Source organism: Rhinichthys klamathensis, unplaced genomic scaffold, assembly GCF_029890125.1.
Source record: "Rhinichthys klamathensis goyatoka isolate OS25496 unplaced genomic scaffold, OSU_Roscu_1.1 h1tg000110l_1, whole genome shotgun sequence".
Taxonomy (NCBI): Eukaryota; Metazoa; Chordata; class Actinopteri; order Cypriniformes; family Leuciscidae; genus Rhinichthys; species Rhinichthys klamathensis.
Window position 1 is genome coordinate 2,105,733 of NW_026606648.1, and position 11,535 is coordinate 2,117,267.

At 36.4% G+C, this 11,535-nt stretch overlaps 1 protein-coding gene across 2 annotated transcripts in view; it reads right to left on the reverse strand.

Annotated features, from left to right (window-relative positions):
* Positions 1–4,965, reverse strand: part of eya1 (EYA transcriptional coactivator and phosphatase 1) — an 88,532-nt gene extending 83,567 nt beyond the window's left edge. For both annotated transcript variants that reach the window (XM_056254123.1, XM_056254122.1), the window contains exon 1: positions 4,886–4,965. The gene's annotated coding sequence lies outside the window, so the exon portion shown is untranslated. The remainder of the gene's footprint in view (positions 1–4,885) is intronic.
* Positions 4,966–11,535: the final 6,570 nt, after the last annotated feature.

The following is an 11,535-nucleotide window of genomic DNA, read 5'->3' on the forward strand; positions in this document are numbered from 1 at the left end:
TGACAAAAATAAATTTAGTTCCCAGTGTTTTCCCCCTAATTTGTCCAACGATACCAATAAATGTAATTTAGTATTTCCTGCAACAGATTGAGTCTCTGGCACATCTTACCCCAAAGCATCTGACACAATTTACCCCACAGATGCTATTTTATGTCATATTTTATTTAATATTTGACCTTTATACATGATGCCAAAACATTTAAATGGTTTTATACACTGGCGATTCATCAATATGCATGATGCATATTTAAAAAAAATTGGATACATTTACTTGGACAGTTTGTTTTGTTTTTTGCATAAAAAAATGCTATACTCCCTAAAAGTACTCCACACTCTTTAAATTTGAGTTACACTTTATTTTCATGGTCCTCTTTAGACGTTCTGTTAACTAACATTAACGTTGCACCTACATGTCAACTAACTCTCATTGTAGTGGAGTATTAGTAGACTGTTAGGTGTATGGTTTGGGTTAGTAGAATAAGGGGTTAGGTTTAGTAGAATAAGTTGACATATAGTTGCAAAGTTCTCCCAAGTATGTCTGTTGGGGACCATCAAATGTGTGCAGTCTATGAATTTAGTTTTGCCTAACATTTGTATTACCAGACAAACCAAAACAGTAAAATGACAAATTTACCGAGCTTGATTGAGTAGAAAACCAGGTCTTTCAGTTTAGATATTACGGCACAAATTCAGTTCTACTGCAGCTCAACCTTGAACTCAATGTAATGACACCACTCAGGTAATGAGACCACAGAGCCTTGATGACGCTACACGTCTAACCAGAGGGAGGGCTAGTGTGTCAACCACACACGCTACAGTGAGACCAAACCCAATGACCACTGTTACAGTGGGCTAAAACATGTTCAGTTAAACTGATACCACACTCAATAAACTTCATATGCCATGTCAGTCTAACAGAAGAATCATAATGCCTGATTAGGATATTTAAAATGTAATGATTGCAAATTAAACGTACAAAAATGTACCTACTTTAAATGCACACTTTGCGCTATATCAATTAAAAATGTATTTAAATATTTAAAAATAGAAAATGTGCATTTATTCTTCAACAAGGCTTAATGGAAAACTCACCCACTATTCACAAACAGATAATCAATAATACTAAATACATAATGCAATCTAATATACTCTTCATTTGCAATTTGCACATACTTTTTTATATTTTATACAGAACCATAATGCAACATGCTTATGACTACATTGTTTGTATTTTTATTTGTTTTCTACAAATTAACTAAATGAAACTTTTGCCATTCATATTAGTTCTCTTCTGTTTACAGACTTGTTTATCAGCACTGCCAAAACATTAACTTAAAGACTAAAATTTCAATATTAGAAGATGTTTTTCTGCAGGCAAAAATGAATTTTCTATGTCGCACCAGCTATTGGCAGATGTGATGGTGCCTGTGAAAAGACTTATTTATTCTTTGCTCAGTGCTGGACAAGGTAATGGAGTAAATGTATTTATCATTTTACTATTAGGATGGCCGGCATGCAAATAAGGGAAGGAGTTACAGGTCATATCATTTGGCTACAAGCTGTCAACTAAATTTAACTACAATAATGATAATAATTAACTACAAAATGATAATAATTAATCTTCACCAAAGTATATTAATATACAGATAAATTGTAGAAGCTTTTTTTTAATGCATTGTACATATCTTACTTTTGGGAGCTGGATTAAAGTACACTATTAAGTGAAATAAACAATATATGTCAGCTCAAAAAAGCATGGCAGCTGAAAAAGACGAGGCATATTTAAAAAACATGGTAGGACAATTGTTTCCCCTCAAGGAATAGTGAATTACCAGGTGCTAGTACATAGAAAATGTGCCTCACAAAATCAGAATCTCTATTAGTCCCTTCATTAATCTTTAGTCCTCTTATAAGCTAAATGTAATTAGTTTAAGTATCCAAGTTACAATGTCTGTTTCTTAATTATTAATTTACTTAAGGCCTTGTATATTTATGCAGCTGTACTATCAGTGTAATTCACATTTTATTTGACTTTTTATTCAAATCTGAAATCTTTGAGTAATAAAGACACATTGGTGTGTCATTTTAAAATGAATGAAGTGCACCAATTTCAGCTTATTTGCTTGTGTGAAGCTTTGGAAAGAAACAGATATTCCTCCATTCCTGTTCCCCACACAACAGTAACAAAATGCAATTTTATTTAGGCCGTAATGAAATCAAAACCTTGCAAAAGCAGCTACTGACAAACACTGCTTACCTTCAGGTCACAGAATAGCAACACACACTGCAAGGTTACCCTTCACCAGTCTTACTCGTATTTAATACTGAATGTAATGTGCCCTCTAGAGGATGTTCCTTCTTTGCACCCTTTGTAGCAACTCCGACTGCCTCTAAACTGACCTATTTTTGTGTACTTGTACATTTTTGTCATTTATCCAAATTAAATATTTAACCACTGGAAAATAAAATTGGAAGAAACAAACTCATGAGCCTCAACTTCGAATTCCATCCACACAAATCCATCATTGTTTTGTGTTTCTGTCAACGCTCAAACCAGAATTGTTTGTTATTTTCAGGCATGAACATTACGACTTGAATTGACCTCATCGGTTACAGCCGGGCTCTAGAAACCGTGCTGCTCAGATGACCTGGCATTAACCCTGCAGTTCCACTCGCCATCTTAATTGTGGATGTAAAACTGTTAATCTATCCCACTTGCCTTCTCCAACTAAAAGTTTTCTTCAATTAATCTCTTGTCGAGAATCAGTTAAAATAGCATTCCTCAACTGTAAGAAGATCACTTCTTTAGGAGGACATATAGGCCGGTACCATCAGAGAGAAAAGCGTCTGCGAGCGAGCCCTGCTTGGCAGGAGCGCATTCTTAATTTCTTCATGCTCCATCTGTTGAAATGATAAAGTGCAGCCATAATGGAACACAACAAGATTAGATTAATTGGGTTTGTCCATTATACTGCAGGCCCTTCCACAGATGATCGCAATTTTCTCGGTTAGGGCCATTATTGTGAGATCTGTTTAGCGGCTGATGCAATTAAAATGGGCTTAATGTAAATTTAACAATACAAATAACACTTTCCCTCCATGTACGTTGGGAGTGGGCGGCCTGCACAAAAGTCCAAAAGCGGAACAGATAAATAGCACTGCAGCCCATATTTAACTTCAAACAAACCAGCGCTCGATTTGATTAGTCTGAACTCTGTGATCAATAACTGTGTTATTGATGTGATCAGTGGGCATGTTTTCATGTTCTCAAGGATGTTCGGGGATCCGATTGCAGAACGTTCCTGAGTGTTAGATGACTGCTCTACTGTGTTTAAATCGCTCGTGGGCCTCAGAGTGTACACTTCTCCTATGTGCTACTAAGCGTGTGTTGATATACAGACATGTCAAAGCCAAAAAAGCAGTCGATAGGGAAAACCGACGGGGAACGAAACAGCGAAGTGGAAGAGAAAAGGATAAGAAACTCGTGAATTTTTCTTTCATGTCTTTTCCCTCGTCCTTGTCGATCTGATAGGGCTCTTATTGGCGGTTTCCTGCAGCTGTATCAGGTCTCTTCTAAAGGAGGAGAGCAGGAGGAAGTAAAACTGACAGAAGGAGGTCCCTGTGTATCACCCAATGCTCTGACCGCTACTTAAATGGACGACCGGCAGACTGAACGCTTTTGGTCTCAGCATGTCTATAACTTTTGATTTATATAAAACTGTAAAAATATAACGATGTTATAGCTATTTGTTTTATTTTTTCAGTGGAACGGGCCAGTATTGGCAATACCTTACTTTGTAACATGCATTTTTCATTTTATAATTTGGGGATCTGAAGCGACATCTGTTTTTTGTGACTTTGTTTGCATTTGTAGCACAAAGTCCTGAGTTATTGTGGCTAAACAGAGAAATTACCATAACCAATCAGACAACACAGCAAGTGTTTTGAATTAGTGTCCTATCATATTTCTGAACATATGAAATAACATGCACCTGGTGAAAAAATGTTTTCTTTCCATACACAAAAGAGAGGAAATAAACTTCATTAGTAATTAGTTTGTCGTATCAGCACTCCTTGTACTCCATCTCTATCATTTCACTTCATCAAACATGACATTTATCATACCAGAATGCCCACTAAAGCAACACAAGGATGTGAAGACTTACATACCTTGTGGTTTTGCTATCACAGGATGGGATGTAAGATATCGGCAAAGCAAGACAAAAGAAAATAATGGTGTTCAGTGATGTTCATTCTCCATATCTCTTTGTAACTCAAGAACTTAGAATACCATATAATAGTGTATACAATAAGAACCAAAATAAATAAATAAAAACAGTAGACCTAAATTAAAAAAGAGAGAGAGAACACTTATTTCTAACCCATATCCTTACATGTAACACTCATTTCAACATATTTAGAAGTTGCACAATTGCTGAGCATGTAATTCCTATGTAAGGAATTTGCTAAAACAAAAAAGGTAACATAGAACCTTTGGACGGTTGAGGTTCACTGAGAAATGTTAATAAGCTGCTTTGCCTATCCAAATACTCTGTTAGTTTGGGTTTTGAGATGTGGTGTAAGGGTTGAGAGCCAAAGTAAATACATTCACAGGTAGGGGAAAAACAGAAGAAAACATACTTCGATTCAGACCTCATCAAGGACCTACTGAAAAAATAATGAGCAGCAAACTCTGACCAGCTATCAATAATGCATATACCAGCGAGATTATCTTTGTCACATTTGTCTGAATTCTTGTGTGAATGTATATAAGTCTTTATACATATGTAATAGTCCCTAGACATATGTATCCCAATCCATACATATGCAAAAGCCCTATATGCAAATACAATACAAAAAGACAATGAAAATCGTGAAAACTTACCTGAGAAATGTTCTCCACTAAAGAAAGTTTTTGGTAAGTCAGCAGTGAACTGTGTTTGACCCTCACCGTCACCTTTGTTCCTGTTTACCACAATAAACGGATGAAAAAGTCAGCCAGGCGTTGACTGCCAATGTTCATATAGGCCCAACCCTTAGCAAACAGTCTCTTGTCTTCATGCCAATGGGTGATCATGTGCCATGATGACCCAACTAAATATTGAAATAACAACTAAATGATATTAGTTCCTTGTCTGCTATGATTTCAAACAATGATTGTAAACTTTTTTACCTTGAAAACATTCACCCAAAAGTATCTTTACATCAGTTATAAACAACATAAGCAAGTAGAAACTCAATATTCTGAAATAAATCAACTAATATACAAATTGTGTAATATTAGAAGGAATTAAACAATAGAAGGCCAATGTGCATGTGTAAATCATGTTTAACTTCTCAATGAGGTTTGCACAACCCAAATGTCTCTACCACGCACCCTCAATCTCACATTTCACTCTGCCAAGCAATTTGCATTATGTGTGTAGAACACAGGAAAAAAAAATGTAAATATGATCCAACTAGAATCACAAAACCTACAGGTGAATTGCTGCCAAAGTGTTACCAAACACATCACGTACACCTCCCTCAGTTTAAAAACAATATATATAGCCTTTTTCACAAAAAAAAAAAAAAATATATATATATATATATATATATATATATATATATATATATATATATATATATATATATATATATATATATATATATATATATATCCAAGCACATACCATCATGTTTAGTCATTAGACTGGTTCTGGTTCCAGCTAATTTTATGGTGGGCTGTTCTTAGACTACTGACTCATGGGATAGACACAGTACTCAGCTTGATGGAGATGAAATGAACCCAGTCATAAAACCCAACGCCAGCACACGCTGTGGAACAAACTTGATTGTGACGCTTCTGGATGCACGAGGAGGAATTCAAAAAGACCCTTTCATGTGTCACATGCATTTTTCAAAGAGGGATAACTTTTTGTAAAGTAAAGGTACTTTACTATACCTTCCAGCCATAGGTCATTAGGTGTGGCTCAGAGACAGTGAGGGATCATGGGAAATATACTGCATTAAGCCATGCGTGCCTCTTGAAATTTGCATTGGCTTCACCATCCAAAAGGCTCAGGCCAAAACCTCCCTCTGCATTTGGACAGCCGACCTGGTGAAATAAAATAGGGATTTTTTAGGGGGGGGGTTGAACGAGAAATTAAGATATAGTGGAGAGAAACAGTAGTCCACAGCCACTGCCTTACTCAATCCATATGTGGGTTTGAACACAGGAAATACCCACCCTTCAATGTAATCAAGCAGGAGGCCTATCCATCGAGGAGATCCTTGTGGAACTAATTGAACACCATTAAGACCGTTGCTTCCAAATATGCAGCGCACGCAAAAATAAGCTTTTATGCAATAAAAGGAAATCATCGTCATAAGACGCAAAAAACATCAAGAGCTGTATTTCATTGAGATCTAATCATGATTTCAAGAAAAATGAAAAAATTTAATTTGCGTCCTATCAGTCTTTCCATAAACAAGATTCATACGCTTATCTCCCAAAACAGTAATCAATCCATTGAGACATAAATTGGCAAACCAAAAGTACAAATCATCCTCATTACAGTGAGTGCGTCGTCTATGGAGTTAAATAGATTACAGCACATTTATGACGTAACTGAATGTCTCAGAACTTAACATCAACCTCTATCAGGCGCAAATGTAAAATGTCAAGATTGAAAACTTGATTATTGATTCTAATTGATTGATTATTGGTTTGAAAAACAAGTGTAAGTCCCTGTAGTATAGATATGGGGATTTCCCAATTCAATTCAGTTCTGATTCAGAAGCTCTTGATTAGATTTTATTTTATTTATTTATTAATAAGAAGAGAAGAAATTCTCTTTCTGATAAAGCTGTAAATTATACAAGGCAGTGTTTCAGACAGGTAACAGGTAAGCCATCTATTTGAACTATATACTAAGAGGGATTTGACACTGGGCACGTTTGCTGCGGTCTGACAGCGATTCGGCAATCCTATAAGATCGTTACAAATCACACTGTACGACGTGGATCTAATAAACTTGGTTACGACATGTATGTAGACTGTACGATGATGACACCTATTGAATAGTAGGCTATGACGCAAGTTAGTATAAAAGAATAAAACGTCATCAGCATGCGCTAGTGGTAAACAAATAGAGCAAGATGAATCGCACTTTGGCAGTTGTGGTTTTTATGTGCGAAAGACGGTCATGGCTAGGGAAAAGAGGCCAACTTGGCATGCCACTTTTGTAAATGGAGCTTGAGGTAGTTTTAAGTTTTAGTAAGGCATGTCACGTTGATCAATACGCCATTTCATGTTGCATTTGTATTGGCTAGTCAGTAGACAGGTCGTAGCAGCAAACGAGATGATCATGCTAAATTTCCGACACTGTCACAAATTATCGCTGGCTATCTTTGGTCGCAAGACCGTAACAATGGCCATCTTTGAACCTCTATGACGTAGGTTCACCGTTTAGGAGCCACAGCCACAGAAATCGCCACGATTGGTCATCTTTTGTCTGGGACAGCATTACATGCGTTTTGTTGAAGTAATGATGTCATCATCGGCTAAAATGCATGCGCAGGTTACTTTACTTCCTGAACAATTGCACACCTGAGACCAAGTTGCATTCACATTCACATGAATCGCACCACAGTTCCAGTGCAAACAAACTCAGACCAGCTCCTACAGGTAGTCTTGGGTTCGGTACCTCGGTGCGCTCCCGGGTCCGCATGACAGCTTTCACATTACCAATTTTTCATATGAACCGTGCCCCGTTTTGAACTAAACTTCCAGTGTGAACGTACCCTAAAAGAACCAGCTCAAAAGAATCTTTCGTTTCAGGAAAACTGGCTATGCTGGTCACACTGTGTTTTTTATTCACTGTAAAGAATCAATTTCAATTTTACACTGGCCGCACTATGTCACTAAAAATAATCAGCTAAGAGTCATTTGTTCAAGAATGAGACTACACTGGTGGAACTATAGACCCCTTTTGCGCCGACGTCACAATTACGTCTCAGCGCTAGCTGGAGGCAAAACAAACGGACAACTGGAGGCGGCCAATACAAACCAGCACAGATTTGGCTACATACTAAGGAGCTTAAATTATTATTATTATTATTAAATGTCATCTTGTTGTGTTGTTGGGTGCAAGAATCAATGAAAAATGAATATGCTGTATCTGGAATTTTTATTTCTAGAAAATATTCACATAATTAAAATTGCACCGTAATGTCACTCTTTACATTGTCGTCCTCTTGGCGCTGGCTAGGCAGAACTGCGGATCGTACCACACAAGTCTTGTACATGACCATTCAGCACATAGTTATAAGCATCTAAAGATTTATATGCCCTCAGTTTCTCTTTACGCTTTATCGGATATGTGTAGAAGTCAGGCCACTCAACTGGAGGTAGCGTTAACGTTAATCCTGTCAGATCCTGTCCATGCATTGAGTGAGCGTGTACGGGTCAGCCAATCTGGTTCCGTCCGTTAAAATTAACTTTTGCAAATAACAATCGCGGTCCTGGACACTGAGTGACCTTGCACATTAAGATAAAATCGGATTTTCTCCAGTCAGTGTTAAAAAAAAACAAGCTAACAAAACTTGCAAATTAACGTTAGTGAAGTGGCCAGAGGGATCGTTCTGCCTCCACCTAAGGTCCGCCCACAAAAAAGTCACCATGTTTACCAACTGAAAAGGGGTCTATATGCTTTTGATTCACTTAAAAGAATCAGGGTTTAAGAGTCATTCATTTGGGAATCAGATTACACTGGTCACTCTTCATGTTTCTGATTCACTAAAAAATAATCTGCTCATAAGAGTAATTTGTTACAGACTATACATTGGGAAACAGACTATACATTGGTCGTTCTGTATGTTTTTGATTCACTAATTCAACATTCAACTTTGATTAAACATTCAAGTGTCATTTATTCATTTTGAGGGTCATTTGTTCAGGAACCAGCTCTGTTTTTGATTTACTTGAAAATAATTGGCTCATCAGAGTCATTCATTAGAAATTAGATTAAACTGATCAAACTTATGTTAATGATTCACTAAAAAGAATCAGCTCATAAAAGTAATTTGTTCAGGAATAAGTTTACACTGGTCGAAAAAGTCATGATAAAACATTGATCTTGAGATTTTAACAATCAATAATAGGATCATTCACGTGAAGATGATGATTAAATCACAAAATGTAAATGTATCTTACACTGTAATAAAAAAAAAAAAAAAAATTAAAACAAGGAATGTGACATATGGGGTTTGGCCACTGGCTTGTTTTGTGCTTCCAACACAGCAGAACTCAATTACAGTCACAGACAGATGATATGGGTTTTATAATTAGTACAAACTATTTCAATGTTTGACAGCACACGCAACAATTAAAATCTACTATATGCCCTTGCCTCTTCTTTGAACCATTATCTCTTGTAATCACTGAGCAGCCCACAGTTTTTCATCTTTCGACATCTCTGACATTTGCGGGATTGAGTTTGTTTACCCCAGTGCTGGTTGTGGTGGATGGAGTGTGACTGGATGGACCGGTGCCAGTTGAAGGCGCAGAATAGATTTTGACAGCTCTGTGAGGCGGTCACCCTCCACATATGCCATTGATTTAGCCAAGGCTTCAATAAAGAGCTGGACGGCCTGGTTCACAGTTAACACACTCTCTTCTCACACACACTTCCACTCCAGAGAGTGAATCCGAGAAGAAGGCTAGGTTCAGAAATCCTTGATTTGTAACCTTCCTGAAAAACCCTGACAAGCCCTCCCACACCCCAGCCGTCCCCCATCTCTCCCCTTCCTCCCACTCCCAGACTCCCACACAACTCCCAGCTCAGCTCTGTTGGTCTTCTGTGACAGCATATGGTTATCCACTCAAACTGTCTCGAGACACTTGGGCATCATAGTCTGCTTATGAACAGCGGGTTGCACTCAAAGCTGAATTGGACCAGTGGCATTTACTGTTCTGGATATACAGGTGCTGTTTTTCAACATTTAAAAGACCCATGACCAGGCCCAAATGGAATCAGTGGACCTTTTAGCAGTGATTTTGGGTAAAAACTGTGTAAAAAAATAAAATAAAATTATATACCTGATTAACTGATATAAGAACAATGTCAAATTAGCCAATGATTTTACACATTACCAATTATTTTAAAAACCAGCAAGTCATTAACATATCTTCCAGATCCAGGTCCAGACTTTTTCACTCCATTCAAAAAAGAGTGAAATCATTATTTCAAGAGCTATGGTTTCAAACATTACCAGAGACATTTTATCACCAATCAAAGACATATATTATAATATATATATATATATATATATATATATATATATATATATATATATATTAAAGAAATTATTACTTTTATTCAGTGAAGATGCATTAAATTGACAGTAAAGACATCTATAATGTTCTAAACGATTTCTATTTCAAATAAATGCTTGTCTTTAGAACTTTTAATGATCAACATCCTTAAAAAAAAGTATCAAAGTTTCCACAAATTTTTTTTTAAGCTTTTTCAATATTGATAATAATAAGAAATGTTTCTTGAGCACCAAATTACCATAATTATAGTACATCACGTGACATCGAAAACTGGAGTAATGGCTGCTGAACCTTGCCATCAAAGGAACAAATTACAGTTTAAAATAGAACATTTTATTTCAAATTGTTATTGTAATATTGTAATAACATTTCACAATATTACTGTTTTTTCTGTATTTTTGATCAAATAAATGCCTTGGTGAGCATAAGAAACTTATTTAAAAAACATTTAAAAACCTTAACAACCCCAAACTCTTGAACGGTACGTACATTTAATGATTATCAGTGAATAGCTAACACCTTTACTATGCATTATTAAAGACATTCAAAAATACTTTAACCATATTGCTTTTTATTGCAATATGAGTCTATTTTTAAATCTAGTATATATTATAAATAAAGGTCTACATAATTAAGTAGCAATATTTTACAATGCATGTCCAACCTTTAAATACTTTCACATTAACATTTGCAGTGTAACTTTTCACACTGAGATGCATTGCTAATCCAGTGAAAAATGTATAGAGAGTGGGAGCAGTTCAGTTAGCATCTCATCAAAGTGTTCCTACAGAAAATAGTTTGGATCAGATCTTCATGGAACAAGTCAAATCTTAACACACACAGTAACATGTTAGACAGCATCCCTAGTAACTGTTAAATTCATTTAAAAATGGGGTCAAACGAGAGCATTGCAATACAGATACAAAGCATACTGCTTCATTTTTAGTGTGGATACAAAGAGCTTAGGACTGTATGCAAGTGTGAGAGAGAAATGGGGTGGCAGTGTTGGATGGAGTGATCAGTATAGAGTGATAGCATCCTTAACCGAGCCCCAGGGACTAATAGAGAAGGAAAGAGGAAGGAGAAAGAGGATGGGAGAGAAACTGCTCTGTCTTCTCAAGTGAATGTATTAGACGTTGTTCTTTTGCCCATCACGACTATGTGTCTGCGGTGTTAAAAGATAATGTCTCTCTGCCTCTCTCTCCCTCTGATTGATT